We start from the raw sequence: 19,788 nt of genomic DNA on the forward strand, positions 1-19,788 counted from the left end.
GACGGTTGTGTGTCAGAGTCACTGCTGTTTGATATACCGACATTCTTTTTCAGTTTCTGTATGAACTCTATACTGTGAATGCCGTTATCATAGCGTTCAATATAGTAAAACGGAATGGCCTGTCTCCAGTCAATGCCTACCATGACTTCGTATGGGATATTTTTGATCCCTTTAGCTTCTACTGTAGCACAGGCATCACCAATGATGATCCTCGCTTGAGTCACACCGGCTGGCTTGCACGAGTTGCCAAATGGACCACCCAATACACAGTCCACGTCAGTAGCAACCTCGAAATTGTGCTTTTGTGCAAACTGCTCGTCGATGAGTGTTACTGCAGAGCCTGTGTCCTAAACTGCTTGTGATGTGGTGTCATTTCCAATGACCTCTAGTAGTATTATCCTTCGCCCACTCGTCTCTGCGATGGCGACTTTATTGATGCCTTGTGGTGAGCTTTTCACTTGGAGACGTAGCACAGCTGCTGCTTTTTCATCTTCTGTGCGTGTGTCTGGATCAGGGCAGTCGATTGCTCTGTGTCCTTTCCTTTTGCAACGTGCGCACGTGTCGGCCGGCAAGCGTACATACTTTGGTGTCGTTGTGGTCGTTGGTTCAGCTGCATTTCTCTCGCTGAGCTTTGACAATTTTCTGACTGCCGGAGGTTCTTTTTGTCGCTGATTCCAACATCTCGTCTATCCAGCTGTTGGGCGTAGTGCAAAAACTCGGTGATAGTTCCACGTCGCAGGTCGTGAAAAGCTGCTAACATGGGTTTCACGCTTATTGACCGTACTCCCTGTATGAGCCAGTCAACCACATCGTCGTCAGACCGTTTATACGAGGCTCGTCTGATGCGTTGGAGGCGTGCGTACATATAGTCTGTCATAGTTTCATTCTCTCGTTGAGCTCTTTCGTCGACGCAGGTGACCCATTGACAGAACAGGAGAGGCTTGTCAAATTCAGTTTTTAATGCCGTCACCTATGATGTCCAGTCGGCGTGCAGGTGCCCAGTAGTTTGGCGCCAAGCGGCTGCGCGGCCCCTAAGTCGCGAGATTCCTACGTTGATTGTTGCTGCCTCAGTCCATGCGCACCACTCGCGCGTTTATTCTACGGCAGTCTTCCACTGAGCGAAGTTGTCTGATGAAGTTCCCGAATAGGTCGGCAGCGTTCCCGTGAGATTTGGTGTCGTAGTTATTTGCAGCTGAGCACTGGTGGCATTGTCGTTCGATGTGCCTGGCGGTGTTCCAAACTGCCTTTCAAGAAGTCGCGCCATCATTTGCAACGTAGTGTTGAGCATCGCGAGCTCCATTGTTCCGTTTGCGTTTTCGTTCGGCGTAGTTCGGTTTTCGATGGCGTCCATGCGTGTCAAACGAGTTGGAGAGATGCTGTCTTCGAAAATACTTTGAGGCGTTGTAAGCTTCAGCTCGTTCGTGCCGAAGCCACTAAAGCCACTTCGTCCGCGATCAGCGTGGAGTTTTCCACTTCGGTGTGGTCGGTCTCCATATTGGTCGTTGTCGCTGGCTGCACTTGCTGTTGCTAAGCCTCGGTACGTACAGTGTTATCTTCTCGCTTCGTCTTCTGTTCTACTTCGGCCATAGGTTCGTTGTTAAGTTCTCGTCGCGATGTCAGGAGTTGATGCGCACGAAGACACGACTGACTGAACGACAAACAACTGATTTATTAACGATTCAAAGAGATTACATAACTGATACCTCGAGAACCGCTTCGCACTCGCCAACCATCTGTCGCATCCCCCTTGCGGCCACTATCTTCAACTGCTAGTAGTTCCAAAACATCACAATAGGTAGCGCCAGTTGTCCGTAATGAATGTATTTGCCTAACAATAAACTATATTTGATGAAATAATCAATGGCGTCTGCAGGCATCAGATGCGTCGAGATTGCTATTTGTGGCTCATTTGAAGCACAGTACTGCACGTTATCACTGAGGAATTTATTACTAGTGCATTCTCGGTTAACAAAAATATAATAAATATAACTGCTACTCAAGAGGAATTGACTGGGATATAAGTTGTTTCGTATTTTAATTTTGCAAGCTTGTTTATTTCTCAGATAATAGAGCTCCTGTTAGAAAATGTGGTTTCTAGGTGTTCTGTTTAATGAGTTTGCTGTATAAGAGCAAAAACCTCCGCTGTCCAATGTATTGATGTCGCAAAGTGTCCAAGAATGCCTTGGATACCTTGTGGCTTAAAAGCTGATAATATGATGTCTCTTTTATAAGCAGGGTACTCAGTTATGCCTTTGTTTATCAAAGCCTATGTGCTTGTAGCACACTGGTGTTACTTATAAACAAGTGTCTGTTACATCAATCTCTGCTATAAAAGACTTCAATGTTATTCAACTAAGTGGAACCAAACAAAGCGGTACTATTTATCTTTCACGAGCTGTCAAGTACCCGTACGAAGGAGCGCACTTGGTACAGAGGTGCCATGATGTGGTGCTGTCAACAATTTCTTTTGATGCAAGAAGGAGCTGAGCAATTGATGGCATAAAGGGACCACCTCCTCTTGCCAAGGTGACATCATTGGATTTAGTCGGGGGGTTTACCTCTACACTACATGCATTGTGTTCTTGAAGGAGTAACCCAGCAGATCACAGAGCTTTGGCTGACTTCCACTAGCAAAGCCTTCTACATTGGGAACAGAATTGCGGAGCTTGCGGAACAGAATTGAGCGCATCAAGAAGGTTTGCCCACCAATTTCTTTCACCTGGTTGCCAAGGCCACTTTCAGAAAGGGCCTTCTTGAAGGCGACTGAATGACAATTCTGGCTTTTATATTGTTCCGTAAAAATGACACTAGGCGTGTTTGTTCAGAATGTATATTGACACTGATGCGTATCGCATCGACTAAGATGGAGGACAGCACGCACAACCTACAGACCACTTCCTCGTTGTCGTCTTCTGATCGCTGATATGTCAGCTACGTAGCATTAAATCCCCCCGGCGGTAAAAGCGCTGTCTCGATGCAAATAAATTATGATTTTCAGTAGGCAGATGCAAAGGCTTTAGCATGCTGATGTGCTCAACATCACTGGGTGTGGTTGCAGGCAGGCTTGTGGTCTCAGCTGTAGGAAAGATCTCATAGGTGACGTCGGTTACCTAGCGGATGACCCATATAGCGTGGCAACGACTTCTCTGATGTATGTCCGTGAAAGTGCGATTCAGGCTTTCGGTAAGGCCATTTGTTTGGGGATGGTAGGAAGTGGTCAACTTGTGCTGCGTTGGGGAAGAGCGCAGAAGAACGTCGAGTACTCGGGACAAAAATGCGCGGCCGCAATGCATGAGTAATTGGCGAGGAGCGTCATGGTGTAGGATGACATCGTGAAGCAAAAAGTCCGCAACGTCAGTAGCGGTGCGGGTCGTGAGCGCTCAAGTGATGGCATACCTAGTCACGTAGTCTATAGCAACGGCGACCCACTTGTTGCCCGATTTCGACTCAGGAAAAAAACCGAGATCTACACCAACACGGAATAAAGGTTCGGTTGGAATGTAGATCGGTTGAAGCAGTCCAGCCAGGGGTGAAATAGGTCGCTTCCTACGTTGGCATTTATCGCAGGAGGACATGCAACGGCGAATGAACCTGGCGAGACCGCGCCAAAAGAAGCGGTGACGCACACGGTCCTGCATCCGAGATACACCCAGTTAACCAGCAGTTGGTTCATCGTGCAGCTCTTGCAGCACGGTTGAACGCAAATGTTTCGGCAGGACAAGAAGAAGCTCATGTCCATCTGGTTGGAGGCTAAAATACTTAGTTCTAAACTAAGTATTTCTAAAGTATTTCTAAAGGGTCTAAAATACTTAGTTTTTCAGCTTTAATAGTTGGCTGTACCCAACCTCAAGAAATAACCAATTTTAACTAGTACATATCATGAGATGCAAATATGTGCTCAAGTAAAATAGATAACTATATCAGATAATTACCAAAGTACTTTAATGTCATTTGATCACCTTAGTTGTACACGTGTTATATTTGCACAAATAATGCTGTTCAGTTTACGAAAAAACAGTATTTTAAATGTTGTATTTGTGTAATGAATAATCTTTCTATGAGAAATCTCTAACAGTAAATAGTGATTCTGTTTTTTTCAATTATATGAACATACACAAGAAGATAAAAGACAATTCATCCTTATATTCAGTAGAGATAGACCAAGTCTCACTCACGTGCTCTGTCATTGCCCCAAGGCACAAAGCACAAGGGACTATGCAGGACTACCAAGGAAGAGTGCAAATGAGCTCTACGCAGCTTGGACCTCGAGGCATAAGTGCACACGACACAGTGCAGGGGCAAGGCGTCTCAGCTCTGACATAGCAATTGCGCTCTCTGGTGTAAACACACACACTGAAAGATATCAATAAAGTCATCAATCTATACAAGTATAAAATAATTACTTACAAGCACATTAAAAAAGGTTTTGCAAAACTGGTGTTATTGAAACAAAACTACATCAGATATTGAGATCAATTTTCCATGCACTGCTCGAAATGATCGATCTGAGAGTTCGGTTGGCTTTGCACAAGCTTGCTCACTTGTGAACGGTACTTGGCTGTGTTTATTCTTCAGAATCAGAATAAGAGCAAATAATTATCAAAATTTCGTTTTGTGTGCTTCCATCTGTGCTTTTGAAAACAGCTCGTTGTACGAATACATCAAAGCAGCTTCACCACTGGCCAACTAAGTATTTCTCATGGTACTGATGTCCTAAAACAAAATTGACTCAAATATTCAGTTTAAAATTCAACACAATACTTTAACTAGTGAAATGAGTGTTTGGGTGGCACAAGCTGGCTTGCTCATGAAACGTACTTGACTGTGTTTATTGCTCAAATGCTACAGAAGAGCAAATAGTTCTCTAGATTAATTTCATGTGCTCCCATCTGAACATTTGAAAACAGCTTGTACGCCTTCTTGTACCGCATCATTCCAACTGAACAGCTAATGGTCACAGTACTCATGTCTTGCAAACAAGAGAGGCTCAAGATGTTTTGAGCTTCCGCGCATTGCATGAAATGGTTCACAAGAGTGTTTAGTGGCACAAGCTTTCTTGTTCCTGATACGGGGCTGTGCTATCACAGAGAAGGTTCACAATATCAAGTAATTCTCAACGCTTTGTTTTGTGTGCTTTCATCTGAACATATTGAAATAGCTTGTTGTATGCTTGCTTGTACAGCATCATCCCCATTGAACAGCTATTTGTAATGGTACTCATGTCTTGCAAACAGAAGGGGCTAGACTTTTCATTTTGAGTTCTCACGTATTGCTTGAAATGGTTGATGAGAGTGTTTTTTTGTGGCTCAAGAATTCTTGTCTGTAATACTTGGCTGGGTTGATCACTGAGAAGGTGGACAAGATGAAATTATTTTCCACACACATTTTGTGTGCTTCTATGTGAACCCTTGAAAACAGCTTCTTGTACACATTCATGTACCACATCATCACAACTTTGCAGCTAATGGTCACGGTTCTCATGTCTTGCAAACAAGAGTGGCTCATGTTGTTGTTTTGAGCTTCCACGTATTGTGTTAAATGGTTTATTAGTGTGTTTGGTGGGACATGTTTTCTTGTTCCTTATACGTGGCTGTGCTATCACAGAGAAGGTGCACAATGGCAAATAATTCTCCACGCTCTTATTTGTGCACTTGCATCTGAACCTTTGAAAACAGCTTATTGTATGCTTGCATGTATAGCATCATTCCCATTGGACAGCTTTTTGTAACGGTACTCATGTCTTGCAAACAAAAGGGGCTCAAGTTTTCATTTTGACTTTCCACATATTACTTGAAATGGTTGATGAGAGTGTTAAGTGGTACAAGCTTTCCTCTTCCTGATACTTGGCTGGGCTATCACAGAGAAGATGCACAATAGCAAATAATTCTCAACGCTTTGTTTTGTGCACTTCCATCTGAACCTTTCAAAACGACTTCTTGCATGCTTGCCTGTATAGCATCATCCCCATTGGACAGCTATTTGTAACGGCACTCATGTCTTGCAAACAGAAGGGGCCCAAGGTTTCATTTTGAGTTTCCACGTATTGCTTGAGATGGTGAAGGAGAGTGTTTTGGTGGCAAAATAATTCTTGTCTGTGATTCTTGTCACTCAGACGGTGGACAAGAGAAAATAACTTTGCACGCTTTGTTCTGTATTCTTCCATGTTAACATTTGCATCAAAACATGAACAGAAAAAGGAAAGTATTCATCTTGCTTCAACAAAACAAGTACTGCAACACATATATAGTTTTTGCTTGGCAGAAAGGTTTCATCCATACGTGAAATAAGCTGTAACAAGCTGTTTTGGAAAGCTCAGATGGATACATACAAAATGAAAAATTGAGAAATATTTGCTCTTGCGCATCAAGGTGAACTATTGATCACAAAGAAGAAAGCTTTTGCCACTAAAACAGTCAGAAGAATTTCAAGCAATGTAAGAACTGAAATGAAAATTCGAGCAATTTATGTTTGCAAGACACAAGTACAGTGACAAGCTGTCAAGTAAGGCGATGCTTCCATGCATGCGTACAACAAACTCTTTTGAAAGGATCACATGCAAGCACACGAAACAAAGCGTAGAGAATTATTTCCTCTTCCTACCATCTCAGTGACAAACACAACCAATTATCACAGACAAGAAGTTTTGAGCCACAAAAACACTCTCATCAACCATTTGAAGCGATACGAAGAAGCTAAAAAGCCCCTCTTGTTTGCAAGACATGAGTATCGTAGAAAATAGCTGTCCAATGGGGATTATGCTGTACACGCATGTGTGCAACAAGCCGTTTTCAATGGTTCAGATGAAAGTGCACAGAACAAAGCATCGAGAATTATTTGCAATTGTGCACCTTCTCTGTAATAGCCCAGCCAAGTATCAGAAAGAAGAAAGCTTGTGCCACCAAACACACTGATAAACCATTTAAAACAATGCGTGGAAGCTTAAAACAACAACTTGGGTCACTCTTGTTTTCAAGACATGAGTACTGTGACCATTAGCTGTTCAGTTCGAATGATGTGGTACTTGAATGTGCATTGATTGAAATGTGTTATCTGAGTAATTGCGTGACACAAACTTGTGCATTTTTGTTTTACCGTTTTGATTTTTTTTAAATGCCTAGAAAACATCTTTTAAAGACATCTGTCTCATTTCATTGAGGGACGTAATCTTGCAATGCCATGCAAGCATGGTTCAAAAGAACGTTGGTGTAGTGTAACTGCAGAGAGACTTCATTCTCTAAAGAATTGAAGAGAACTGTCTAGGGCCAGCCTTCCTTATTTACTTTAGGAAGATTTAGACTTATAAAATAAGACAAAGAAATACTTTCTATCAAGCTTGAATTTCTGTATTGTGATGGCAATCGAGTCTTCTAACTTTTGAATTCTTGTATGTCGCTTTGACATTAGTATTTTAAAATTAATGATCCCTCATGAGAAACACTGGATCCTACGCCAGCTAGGAGTTACATAGGGATGCATACTGGGTTGTTTCTTGTTTAACCTAATATTAACAAGATTGTCAGTATCTATTAATAACTTTGTTTTGCACACTTATGCACGGGCGTCAGTATGGGGAACAAATGGGGTAGTTGTCTCCCTCAAGCCTCACTAGCACTTGCACCCACCCAAGCTACGGCAGTGCTTTCACCCTACACCAGCCATTTGCACCCACCAAGAGAGAATCTTGATTGATATGTGGGGTTTACCGTCCCAAAGCCACCATATGATTATGAGAGACGTCGTAGTGAAGGACTCCAGAAATTTCGACCACCTGGGGTTCTTTAACGTGCACCCAAATCTGAGCACACGGGCCTACAACATTTCTGCCTCCTTCAGAAATGCAGCCGCCGCCGCCGGGATTCAAACCCGCGACCTGCGGGTCAACAGCAGAGTACCTTAGCCACTAGACCACCACGGCAGCGCCCAAGAGAAAATCTTGCTGATGACCATTCACTTATGGCACCGATAATACAGTTGTGTGCGAGAGCTAATCTCAAGGCGTGTGCTCCTGGGTGTTGCGGCTTCGCTGTCTGCGTTTGAGGCGTAACCGATAGATCGAAGTCGAGAGAGTAAACGCGGAGTCTGTAGATATCAAGAGCGACTGCAGCCTCGTTTTCTTCCTCAGTCACGCAGGCTGTCTCCCCACCCCTCGCTTTCCTTCTTTATGGTCGAAGTTTGTGCGCATTCAGTGCGGCAGGCTTCGATTGTCGTAAAGTGGCTGTAGGCGTTCCGCTTAGTTCGCGGCGCCTTCAACGCACATAGTGGTGTGCGTGAAGCTTGAGCACTAGCAGTTTAGTGGCAACATGTAGCGAATTAAGGTTAGGTTTCTCTAGCTGCGGAGTGCATGTGGCTGCAGTTAGCATTGCTTCAACAAAAAGCTGCGCGTAGAATTCGCGTTAAGTAATATCGTAATCTTCGTAGAATTTTCGGTTAGTAAAAATGGAGTGTGACTGTAGAAAGTGCACTAGAAATTATTGTGGCTAAACGAGAGGGATCACTTTTCGCCACGGGGTAAAGCATGTGCTAAGACAGGAATCACTGGCTTGCAGCTATAGAAACATGAAAATTGTGCCAGCCATGTAAAACTCTAGGTGTTCGGTTAACATAAAAGTTGCTGAGGGATGTGCAGGCCAGTCTCGTGCGTTAAGCTGTCTCACGTTTTAATTGTTCTTCCTACTAGCGGCAGTTCAAAGAAGCTCCACGTTATTTAAAACAGAGCTTTACGCATCATTTACAACTTAGCCAAAGATAATTCTTCTCCACAGCTCAGCTGTTTTTACACTATTACGCTGAGTTCTGGCATATGCATATACAAGATAAGGAATATAATAATGCTTACAGATACAGTAAGATCAGCTGAATACTCATCTATGTAACACTTACGGCTCGTGCGAAAATTCTAAACAACACCACACTAATTACGGGGCCCAGAAGAGAATATCTCTACCATCACCATGTGTATTGAACAAAAAATAGTCAACATCTCGCAGATCTGCGCTTTATGTTTTCGTCGTTAATCTAGAATAACACGGATGAATTTAATCTTTGATGTGTTCTTTTCTGTTGGTCTTCTCGACGTTGGGTGTACTGGTCGCGTTCCTTTGGCGGTTATATATGGTTATGTACGCCAGTTAACGTATGCCATCACGACATGCTGCTGAACAATAATCAGCTGGGAAGCTTAGTGAAGTTCAAGAAAGCTTTTTTTTTCACATGCTCTCCGCTGTAGGTAGGTCCAGTTTGTTACTGCATTGATGAGAATCAACGGGATCATCGCAGAATGCTTAACTGCCATTTGCATTTCTGCGCGACTGGATGTTTACAAGCCATAAGTCAACCCCACCTGATAGCCGCCCTACGGAAGCCAGAATGGAATTTTCGGTAGCGTGAAAAAAAAACAATTGAGACCAATCAAACTTACTGCGTGCGTTTTTACGCGTGCAGAAAATGTGAGTTTATGAATTTGAAATCGTGTGAATGAGTTTTCTTCTTTTCGCCAGTTTCGAGTTTTTTTTTCATGTGAACTTCGGTATAGTAAGCTAACTACAAGCAGCCAAGACAAGCCCATTTCGGAGTCATTAGTTGTCAATATGGCGCTTGCGGGTTGTGCGATGGGTTATGTTGCTTGTATTCTGCTACCGTGTTTATACGTCTTCTGTGTGCAGACTCTATGCCTCTTCGAACTGTGCGGCAAGTGTGAAACAGATGTGGTTCAGTAAAACTGTGAAGAGTCATTTGAAATGCGAGGTACACCAAAAGTCACGTTTTTCATTTGCGGAGATGGTTACCGCGCCGTTGTGGACAACCTCGTAAAAGGCTTCATTCCGCTGAGCGTTGCCGATATGCCAAAAGAGGCCTTTATCGGTAAAGTGAGCCGGGTAAGGACATCAAGAACAGCTGCTTTTGCAGGGATGTCCACCTTCTTTGAGGTGAGTGTCATTTTATTTTCCATGACATTTTCCCTGGCGTGCATTTAGACGAAAAAAGGAAGGCACAACAAAAACATGTTTGAGCATACGTGCGTTTTAATTTTTATGTGCCACATTTTATCCGTGTGTTGTGTATGTTGGCGTGTGGCACCTGATGCCGCGCGTTTATGTCCCATGAGATATTTCGTTCGCAATCATGACCGATCTGTATTAAAATGTCTCTATTATGTGTGGCTGCACAAAGACATAAGTTGTAGCTGCCACTGTTGATCGCGATCAAAAAACCGTATTTGGGTTGGCCCTGATGGAGCTGGAAATATCTGGTGTGAGACCTGTAGAGTTGTCAATATCTGAAAAAGTCAATGTCGCTATTCCCAATGACCAACCTGCATTACATTGCATTTACTTATTATTAGCGTGCAATAGTCACACATTCTACGTTTTCATTCCTGTGTGGTTATTTATAGTAGTCTGCTCTCCAAATTTATGTGATCTCTGATTAAACTATTTTTACTGACCTCGTGCAGATGGAGAAAAAAATGACTCGCCGTGCAACACAATCTTTCCTACTAAAGTGACTGTGAAAAGAACGTCAGAACTTAGAAGGTAAATGTGCTTTCATAGCAAAAGTGATTTTAACAACATATACAAAATGCTACCTTCCAATGTCCTGGTTGCTTTGACAAGCCGCACGTCTATACAATAGTCGCCCATTCGAGTACATTTGCGCTAATTGGCTAGGCAAGGGTCACTCATTTTATGTCACATTTTTTTCATGTTCTGTTCGGTCGTAAAGTAGTAATTAGAGCAAAAATGATGACTGCTTCATTTGAAACGTTTAGGTACATATGTAAGCTACATCTGTACATATTTGCCATTTATATTCAGACATTTGCCAGTGTGTAGCACCAACTCACTCACTTATTTATTCACAATACTGCAGGCTAGCACAGCCCAAGCTGCAGTGGAATTACAAGAAAGGAGAATGGTACAGAATTAAATAATAACAATACTGGCACCACACTCAAATACGTCAGTTTTTGCCAGGATAATTCTTACGAAGAAAAAGAACAGCACTAATATTTAGCAACCACACTTTCGACTTAGTAATGTAAGAGTCTCAGTGATTTAGTATTCAGTACAAGAAATGTTGATCAAGGACTTCATCACAGCTGTCTGCCTTGCAACTTCTTTTACTCTCCGCCTAGAAGTTCAGTAAGCGAGTCTGCAGCAAGCAGCAGAGCGAAGAACAGGGCTGGGTGAAAGCACAGGTCTCCAAGCCAGCATTTTATGTTAGCAAAGATATGGCAATCAGAGATAGCTAAGTTGAGTATGTATGGTGTTGGCTGACTGAACTTCCTGCTGCTTCCTCTGTGGCCCCACTTTGTTTTGAAAAAAAAAAGACGGTGTCTTATGACATCTCTCTTTGCTTTTTTTTTATTTGCGCTCTGTAGGCATTTGAGAATTAGACCTGCAATACTAGAGTGAGGGTCAAGCCATGTTCCATGAATAAGTGAGGCATAAACTCGCAAAAGCTCATGGGATACGCGCAGTCTGCACCAGCTACCATTTCAAAGGCTCTACGTGTGCTGCATCACTTTTTGAGTATTGGCGTTTATCCGTGTCGCTTGCTTTCTTCTTGATAACGCAATGCGTGTGCTGCGAATTTCTAGCGCACAATAGCATGGCTGCACCTACGACTTACAAAGAAAGAGAAGCATGTGCTGTGATTGCCAAATAGTATTTTCATTTGAAGAGGTAAACAACCGACTGAATGTGCTATCACACTTGTGTTTTAGGTGGCGCGGGCTTGGTTGTCACGTTTTTCAACTAATTTTACACTTGCATATTAACACACATCACAGAGTAATGTGCTTATTTTTACGCGTTTGCTTCAGTGAGGGCACTCAGCTGTTTTTTCATTGGCAATTGAACACTCTGTCGCTGGGTCAGATTGTTGGATATGTAGTATCTTGTATCAATGTTCACCGTGTGCAATCAGTATCATACGTTACTAAATCTGCGTGTTCAGTGGTGAGGGCCTGACAAAATGTTCAAATGTTCGTGAATGACATCGACTAGAATGCTGTGCTGAAAAAGTTCGAAAGCAAAATCTGTCTGCAGTAACTTTCATTTAGTAATGTCGAGCTTCTTAGGCGTTTCCGCATTGCATCACGTTGGTGAACAAGCTGGTATAGGCGACGCTCGCCTCACAGTCAGGCACCGTGTTTGTTAAGCCTAGTTACCTGTCCTGCTCGCATGTGCAGCAGGTCAGGTTTGAATAAATTTGCTACGAAAGAAATGCTTGGAGGAACAGTTGAAACCACGAGCAACCTATTGTATACCTGTTATATGAGTAGAGTAGGGACGCGCCCTTTCTTGTCTACAAAGCATTACTGAGACATAATTTTCTCCAACTGGTGCGAGGTCATTGCCTTCTTAACCACTACTAATTGTGCACCACTAATTGTATAACCACTACTAATTGGTGCCGTGGATTCCACAGTGTCACCCCTGGCATGATGTCGTGCGGCTGTTTTCTGCTCTGTCTTGCTATTTTCTGTATCAAGCTCAAAGCTGGCTGTACGTTGCATGGCGGCCGTGTATTTTAAAGCAAACGCCGTATGCTTGTCGTAGCTGTGTAGATAGTGATAGTGGTCGTGCTGATGAAAACTACACATCCAAACGACTATTGTACTTCAGTTTTGGCGCCTTACATTCTCTTTTGATGTGCCAATATGTTGATGGCACGTAGTCAACCTGCCATGGATGTTTGCTGGGAGCGCCTGTACGTAAATACCGAATGTGTCAAATGAAACCACCCATGCAGGATTTTCGATAAATATTACTCAACTTACGCTAGGCATCCAAAGGCTATACCACTCACAATATCTCTTCACAAAATCCACTTCAATTTTCTATCTTTGTTCCAAGGGAATCTGAACATTTGTTCCCGTTTGGCGCTGTTTTCGACAGCTGCACAGCGGACTATGATTGTGCAAGTGACTAGATTGCAACACAATTGAAAAAAAAAGCCCTTTCTGCGGCTCCAAAAACATGGCCAGTGAAACAGCTTGCCACAGATATCTTGAACTAGAAGCCGATGCAGATAGCGAATCTCATGAGTCTTTGTGGGTTTATGCCTCTCCTATTTTATCAAGGAAACACCACCTTTTATCTCCCCAAACACAGTAGACATGCACTCCTTCTTGAAGAAGGTTCACTTGAACTTCTTTGCGCTCATCAGAATGCTTCCACTGTTTGTAATGCAGCTGCATTTCTTCAGTTCTGGAGTACATCATGGTAGTGCTAGAGAAATGTCGAAATGGCACCCGTTTGTCGTTTTGTTTTCATAGCCAGTCAGCATTTTAGGAACTGACTCTGCACACAGTTCGCAGCACTGGAGTCTCTCTCTCTGTGTCCAACCATTGTATACCATCTGTGCTGTATTGAGCTGATTGCATTATTTTGGGAAATGCATCACTCAGCCTAAAAACTCTGACCCAATAATTTTCCCGAATTATCTGGTCCGTTCAGTCAACAAGACCATTGTTTTACACTTGCTTCATTCTCAGTCAGTCTTCATTGTAAATATTGTGCATCATGCTTCTAATTTCCTACACTATTGCAGTGCCTTGCTGTCATGTATTGAAAGTCGTGCTGTACACATTGCTCAATATTCGACGAATTTCAGCTGCACTTCACTGCTCAGCACCCCAAAGTTGAAATATAGTACACACTTCACCCTTATCCGAGGCATGCTTACATGGGTGCTTTGCGTCAAGAACTGAGAGCTGTGACCTCATAAGATAGACAGGCACACTAAAGAAATCGTACAACACATATGCGTTGCATCATGAAATTGCGACTCTGAAAAATATAGGCATCGTATTTCGACTCTGAAAAATATAGGCATCGTATTTTATGAGTTAAATTGTATCTCTGGAGTGTGAACATGTCAAAGCAAGCTTCTCAAGTTACGCTCGTGTTGACTGCATGTATATTACGTTCGTGAAGCAGTTTTTTTGGTAATGATTTGCATAAATTTATGTGGCTAAATCTCTGCATAAACATCAGCCTGCAAATATGGTGTGCAACAATTGCATAGTTATAAATTAAGGAGCACATGCAGCTGTTGCAATCAGCAACACAGCAGGCAGAATAATATTCGACAACTGAATATTCATGGCTACCTATGAAGTAATAGATGACTTAGTAAGGTAGTTACTGCAACTCTAGTTTTGAGGTACATGTTACTGAACGTACAGACTTCGTAGTATGTTGTGTTTACCGAAAAATTCTCAGCAAGTGCTCCTGGAGATTGAATGAAAATTCGACAAGGTTTCATGAATAGGCCCTTGCTTAGTCAGCAGTCAATGTTTGACGTGAAAGTGGAAGAAACACTGAGAATAAAAAATGCACATCTGTGCGTCTACTTATGAACTTTCATGAATGCCCATGCATACACGGCTTTATTTCGCCTTCACTCGGCAAATAGAAACACTGAAAATGGTGGTAGAGGAGAAGAGGCTACTTATTTAACACTTCTTGAAGAAAGTAGGGACGTGCTTGCTCTGTTAGAAGTGCTTACTCTGGATGTTATGGCATTTAGAGCATCACTACTGACTGGTAATATTTTTTGTTTCTATTGTAGTGGAAAATTCGCAAGGCACTGGCTAGTGGGACCATTTCTCTCGGAGTGCGGAGCGCGAGTGTGTGCACGAGCTGTAGACGCTGGACGGCTCGAGCAGTTCTGTTCCTACCGGCTGCCTGCCTACTACCTGGCGTCGCTAGGGAGTTTATTAGCAATAGAAACTGCAATAGAAACTGCAAAACTGCAGATTAATATTGCGATTCTCAGAGTTTGTCAATTGATTTAACATGTGCAGTAAACTATAATATAGACTTTATCATTGGCTCCTTAGCAAGGTGGTTCAAAATACTACCTACGTCTCTACTGAAACTCCATCTTCTCGAAATGGCGTTTTTTGTTATGTCCGTATGATAATTTTAAAATGGCAAAAGATGTCATGCCGATTGTTTGTGCACATACTCAAGCAACACATGGTGGTGTACTGAATTGAGCTTAATCCTTTGGAATAACTTTCATTTGATCCAAAGGAAAGTGTGCCAAAGTTGTCTAAAATTATGTACAAGAGCAAAAAATGCATTTTTTGTAAAACAAACCATACTTTGACTCGGTCAATAGAACACAAGACTCTGAAAAAATTAGTATAAACATCTGGTCGCTATCACTATTACATGCTACCGGGTAAAAATAAATTTTTACAAGGTAAAAAATACGTAGAAGTCTGGGACTTGGCTGGTCTTCTCTAAGTGACTCAGTGCTCTGAAATAAGGAAGAGTTTACATACACCCGCAGACCTGTCTTAATAAAAAATGGCAACGTAAATACATGGAGCAGAAAAGTTATTGTTAACCCTTATTAGGGTTAACAATAACTGTAATAATTGTAACTTCTTATTAGAAAGCAGTAACCGGGTAGATTAAAATGGCTGACTTAATAGCCCCCAAAATGTACTGCTAAAGCTTGAACAGTTTAACATCAGGTCCTTTCAGCAGGGGTGCAACAGCTGCGCCAATTGCGCCGATTTGATACAATTCCCGATTGTTGCACCAAGCTGTGCCAAATCCGTGAAATTGTTTAAATTGCACCCTGTTGCGCCAAAATGCCCAGCCAGTCTGAATTTTTTTTCAGGCGTACTAAATTCGGTGAGCAATGCAGGCCATGTCGGCCACCTGCAGCTTTACGCCATCAGTCAAAGCACGCAGACTCGAACTACAGTGTCTAGCATATACCTAAAATAATCTAGCCACCCAGACTATGCTGGTGAGACGTGATCGACCAGATAAAGTAACAGCACTGCATGCTCAATGGTCCGCTGACCGCAACAGATACGTATCAGAAGGACGGCGGAAGTTCAAAACAAAATTATGTTGATATAGCCACCAACCCTTCGCGGAAAATGTAAGTTTTCTTGCCAGAAAACGCGGCTATGGATTATTAAGGCTCGCACGAGCTCAACGTGCTGCAAATGCCGGCGTTGATTACCTTAGCAGTGGCACTAAACACGTTTTTGTCTGGAAGCTGCGTCGTCCTTGCCATGGTCTTGGCGATAGATATCTGGTACCGTCGCCGGGGCAACGGGCGCGTGCCGTTGTTACTTTATCTGGTCAAACTCGCCTTGCAAGGTAGCCGAGGCGGCACATAGCCCCACGCTGAAAAGGGTGGGTAAAAGGGGGGGGGGAGTGGCGAGTGGTTAAAAAATTTGTTGACTTTGGTTCTAAAGCTGCTTGAGTCCCCTTTGCCGCACTAGACCGGTGCCCCCCGAAAAAGCATGTTGATATTTGCATGTTGATATACTGTTAAAGCATGTTGATATACCGGAAACTTCACATTTTGCTCAGTTACTCGTGCGTTTGTACACCGTTCAATTCTGAGTACCAGCATAATCACTGACGTATAAATAAGCTACTGGCAATCGTTTGAAGCAGTGTGTGACATTTATGCTCCTCTAAACAAACTTAATTGCGCGCCATTTTTTTCACCATCTCTACTTCTCGTTTTTACGAATGTTCCAGATTTCAAGCTCACAATATCGGCAGATTAATATTGAGATTCTCAGAGTTTGTCAATTGATTTAACATGTGCAGTAAACTGTAATATAGACTTTATCATTGGCTCCTTAGCAAGGTGGTTCAAAATACTACCTACGTCTCTACTGAAAATTTCCGTATGTGCGGCTCCACACATACGCCAATATTGGACTACGGAAAGCCATAAGATACGGAAAGTTCCACAGATAAGGAAAGCTCAGGATGCGGAAAGGTCCGCAGATAAGGAAAGCCGCATGATGCGGAAAGCTCCGCAGATAAGGAAAGGCGTATAATTATGCGGAAATGAAATGACCGTCCGAATCTAGTGCAATCTAATGTGTAAATTGAATAGACGTCCACATCTTGAGTACATGCAATACTGTGTAGAAATCACAATATTTCTTAAAGATGCATTATGAGGGATTGAATCATCGACATCTTTCCAATTGTCGTGACGCGGAAGCAAAATTATCTTTTCAATAAAATACGTTACAAAGCTACTAAATCAGCATGCTAGCAATCATAAATGGTGGTTATATTGCAACACTATAATGCAGTGTTCTATGCAAGACTTGAAGAACTTGCAAAAGAGAAGCATTAATTTACACATCAGCCCTGCTACAATGAATACCTTTTTTTATTTGTCTGTGTGCTCCAGCTGTGAATAGCAACATTGCAGTGTTGATGGTACGCAAATGAGGTGACTGCACCGTAATTTTACGAACTCGACCTAAGCCACAGGATGGTGGCACAAAACACAATGTAACAGCAATTTTGGAACAAAATCTTCAAACATAAATAATAATCATAGCACTGTGAAAGTGTGGCGCTGTATTTATCTCATGAACGCCTTGTGGAGATCGGCGACATGCTGCTTGAGGCTCCGGCACCACTGTAGATATCGGAGGTCACTGCCATAGAACTTATGTGTCCTTCATAGGCTTATTATTATTATTATTATTACGTTAAGTTTTATTGGCGCAAGGGCATCTAAGGCCAAAGAGTGCCAGTACAAGTGTTGTTTCATTTCGGTTATTAGTTTAAAAATTAAAACAAATGATGAGTAGCAAATATCTATGAACCATTTAAAACACGGTGCATTTAAAAGGAATAACACTTTGTTAAAACCTTCATTTCGTTGGCTGAAGTCTCTGATAATAAATTAGTCTGCAAGGCCTAAGACCCTCGCAGCTGAAGTCCTTGCCTGGGCAAGAACTGCGAAGGCTCAGACATATTTTTATGCACCAGGCGGTACCTCACACTTGAGGCGCAGCCTGGTGGCTAGGATGGAATGATATCATTGTTAAAATTTGACCTTCCCAAGATAATGAAGAAGTCTCTTAAGGTCAACCACTGCATCAAGTGATAAAAAAAGCGCTGGATGAAGTGGGATATGATACCGATAGAGCTCCCTGAAACGGGTCAGTCATGCTTGGTGAAGCACAGGACATTGTATGAGGACATGCACAACGGTTAGACTCTCTCCACAGTGTATACATGTAGGTGGATCAGTACCTGTCAAAAGGTGTTTATCTGTAGCACAAGTGTGGCCTATTCTGAGCCGTGTTAGAGTGACTTCGGCGATTTTGTTCAATTATTGCGGGATAACTTTTCTCAGCTGGGTTTTACAAGGTGGAGTTTGTTGTCGACTTCTCTGTCCCATTCAGCTTGTCAGCGGTTGCGTAGACCTCTACGTACAACAGGTTCTAGATCTACACCCGGAACAGTGGTTTTATCTATGGTTTGCCGACCAGCGGCTTGTCGTGCATTCTTGCCCACTATTTCATTGCCCACAATTCCAGAATGACCTGGAACCCAGCAAATAACAATAGAAAGTTTTAAGTTGTAGGCTGCATAGATTTCGTTAAGGAGCTTGTTGAAAGTAGGGTTCTTGCTGTACTTGCCACAAGACAGGGCCCTGACAACACCTAAAGAATCTGTGTACACTATAGACTTTTGTATCTTGTGTTGTTTAATGTGTTGTATAATAAGCAGGATACCGTAGGCTTCCGCTGTGAAAATGCTGGTATGCGTATGCATGGTTCTGGTGTCCGAGAACTTTTGTCCGTAGGCTGCACAAGATACAGATGTTTGAGACTTTGAGCCATCAGAGAAGAACGCGGTTGAACGATATTTGTGTTCAAGGGCCAAGAAATGTTGCTCAATGAGTGCACTTGGACAATTTTTCTTTATGATGTCTATGAAAGACCAGTCACAAGTGACTGGACATTGCTGCCAGAGAGGGATGTGTTCGACATGGTCACTTTCCTCCAAGTCATTGAAAACAATTTCAAGTTTTTCTACTGCAGGTTTTATTGCCAATAGAAACGGTGGGGCGATAAAAGGACGGTTTGGGTATAACTAGGTAGTAGACACATCGTTCATAAGTGTTTTGCATGGGTGCTGCTTCAGAGACATGATCTTAACTGCATATTTGACTCTTAGATACGTGCGCTGATAGTCTAGTGGCCACTGATCTGACTCTGCATAAAAGCTGTGAATAGGGCTGGTACGGAAGGCACCAAGTGCCAGCCGGATACCTAGGTGGTATACAGGGTCCAACATTTTCAGTGCTGTCCTTGAAGGTGACTGATAAACTATGCATCCATAGTCTACGCCTGACAGAACCAAGCTTCGAAACAGAGATATGAGACAGTGCCTGTCTGTCCCCCATGACTGATGTGATAAAATCTTTAAAAGGTTCATGGTCTTGAGACATTTTAACTTCAGCTGTTTTATGTGCTTGATGAAGGTGAGTTCGGAATAAAAAATTACACCAAGGAATTTTTGTTATTTCGTGATAACTATGTTTTGTCCATTCATTAGTATGCAGGGGTCAGGATGCACACCTCGTTCGTCGTATCGAGAACAGCACACTAGTAGTCTTGTCAGTGTTAAACTTAAAACCATTCTCGTCAGCCTATTCTGCAAGTCGGTTAACACCTAACTGTATCTGGCGTTCGCATACAGTCAAGTTACACGATTTGAAACTAATTTGAATGTCGTCCACGTATTCAGAGTACGATATCGCAGGTGGAATAACAGAGCGAAGAGAGTTCATTTAAACTATAAATAATGTGCAGTTAATACTCCTCCCTGCGGCGCTCCATTTTCTTGAAGAAATGTGCGCGATCACACAGTACCTATTCTTACACGTAACTTCCTTTCAGACAGGTAATCTTTTAAGATGGTAATCAACCTGCCACATATTCTGAAAGACAGTAGATCTTGCAGGATTCCGTAT

At 42.6% G+C, this 19,788-nt stretch overlaps 1 long non-coding RNA gene across 1 annotated transcript; it reads left to right on the forward strand.

Moving 5' to 3' along the window:
- The first annotated feature begins 9,572 nt into the window (after positions 1 to 9,572).
- Positions 9,573 to 19,328, forward strand: LOC142814767 (uncharacterized). Its single transcript, XR_012895086.1, has 3 exons — positions 9,573 to 9,926; positions 10,454 to 10,532; positions 14,581 to 19,328. It is a non-coding gene; the product is annotated as an uncharacterized LOC142814767 (long non-coding RNA).
- Positions 19,329 to 19,788: the final 460 nt, after the last annotated feature.

Source organism: Rhipicephalus microplus, chromosome 4 (genome assembly GCF_043290135.1).
Source record: "Rhipicephalus microplus isolate Deutch F79 chromosome 4, USDA_Rmic, whole genome shotgun sequence".
In the NCBI taxonomy this organism is placed as follows: Eukaryota; Metazoa; Arthropoda; class Arachnida; order Ixodida; family Ixodidae; genus Rhipicephalus; species Rhipicephalus microplus.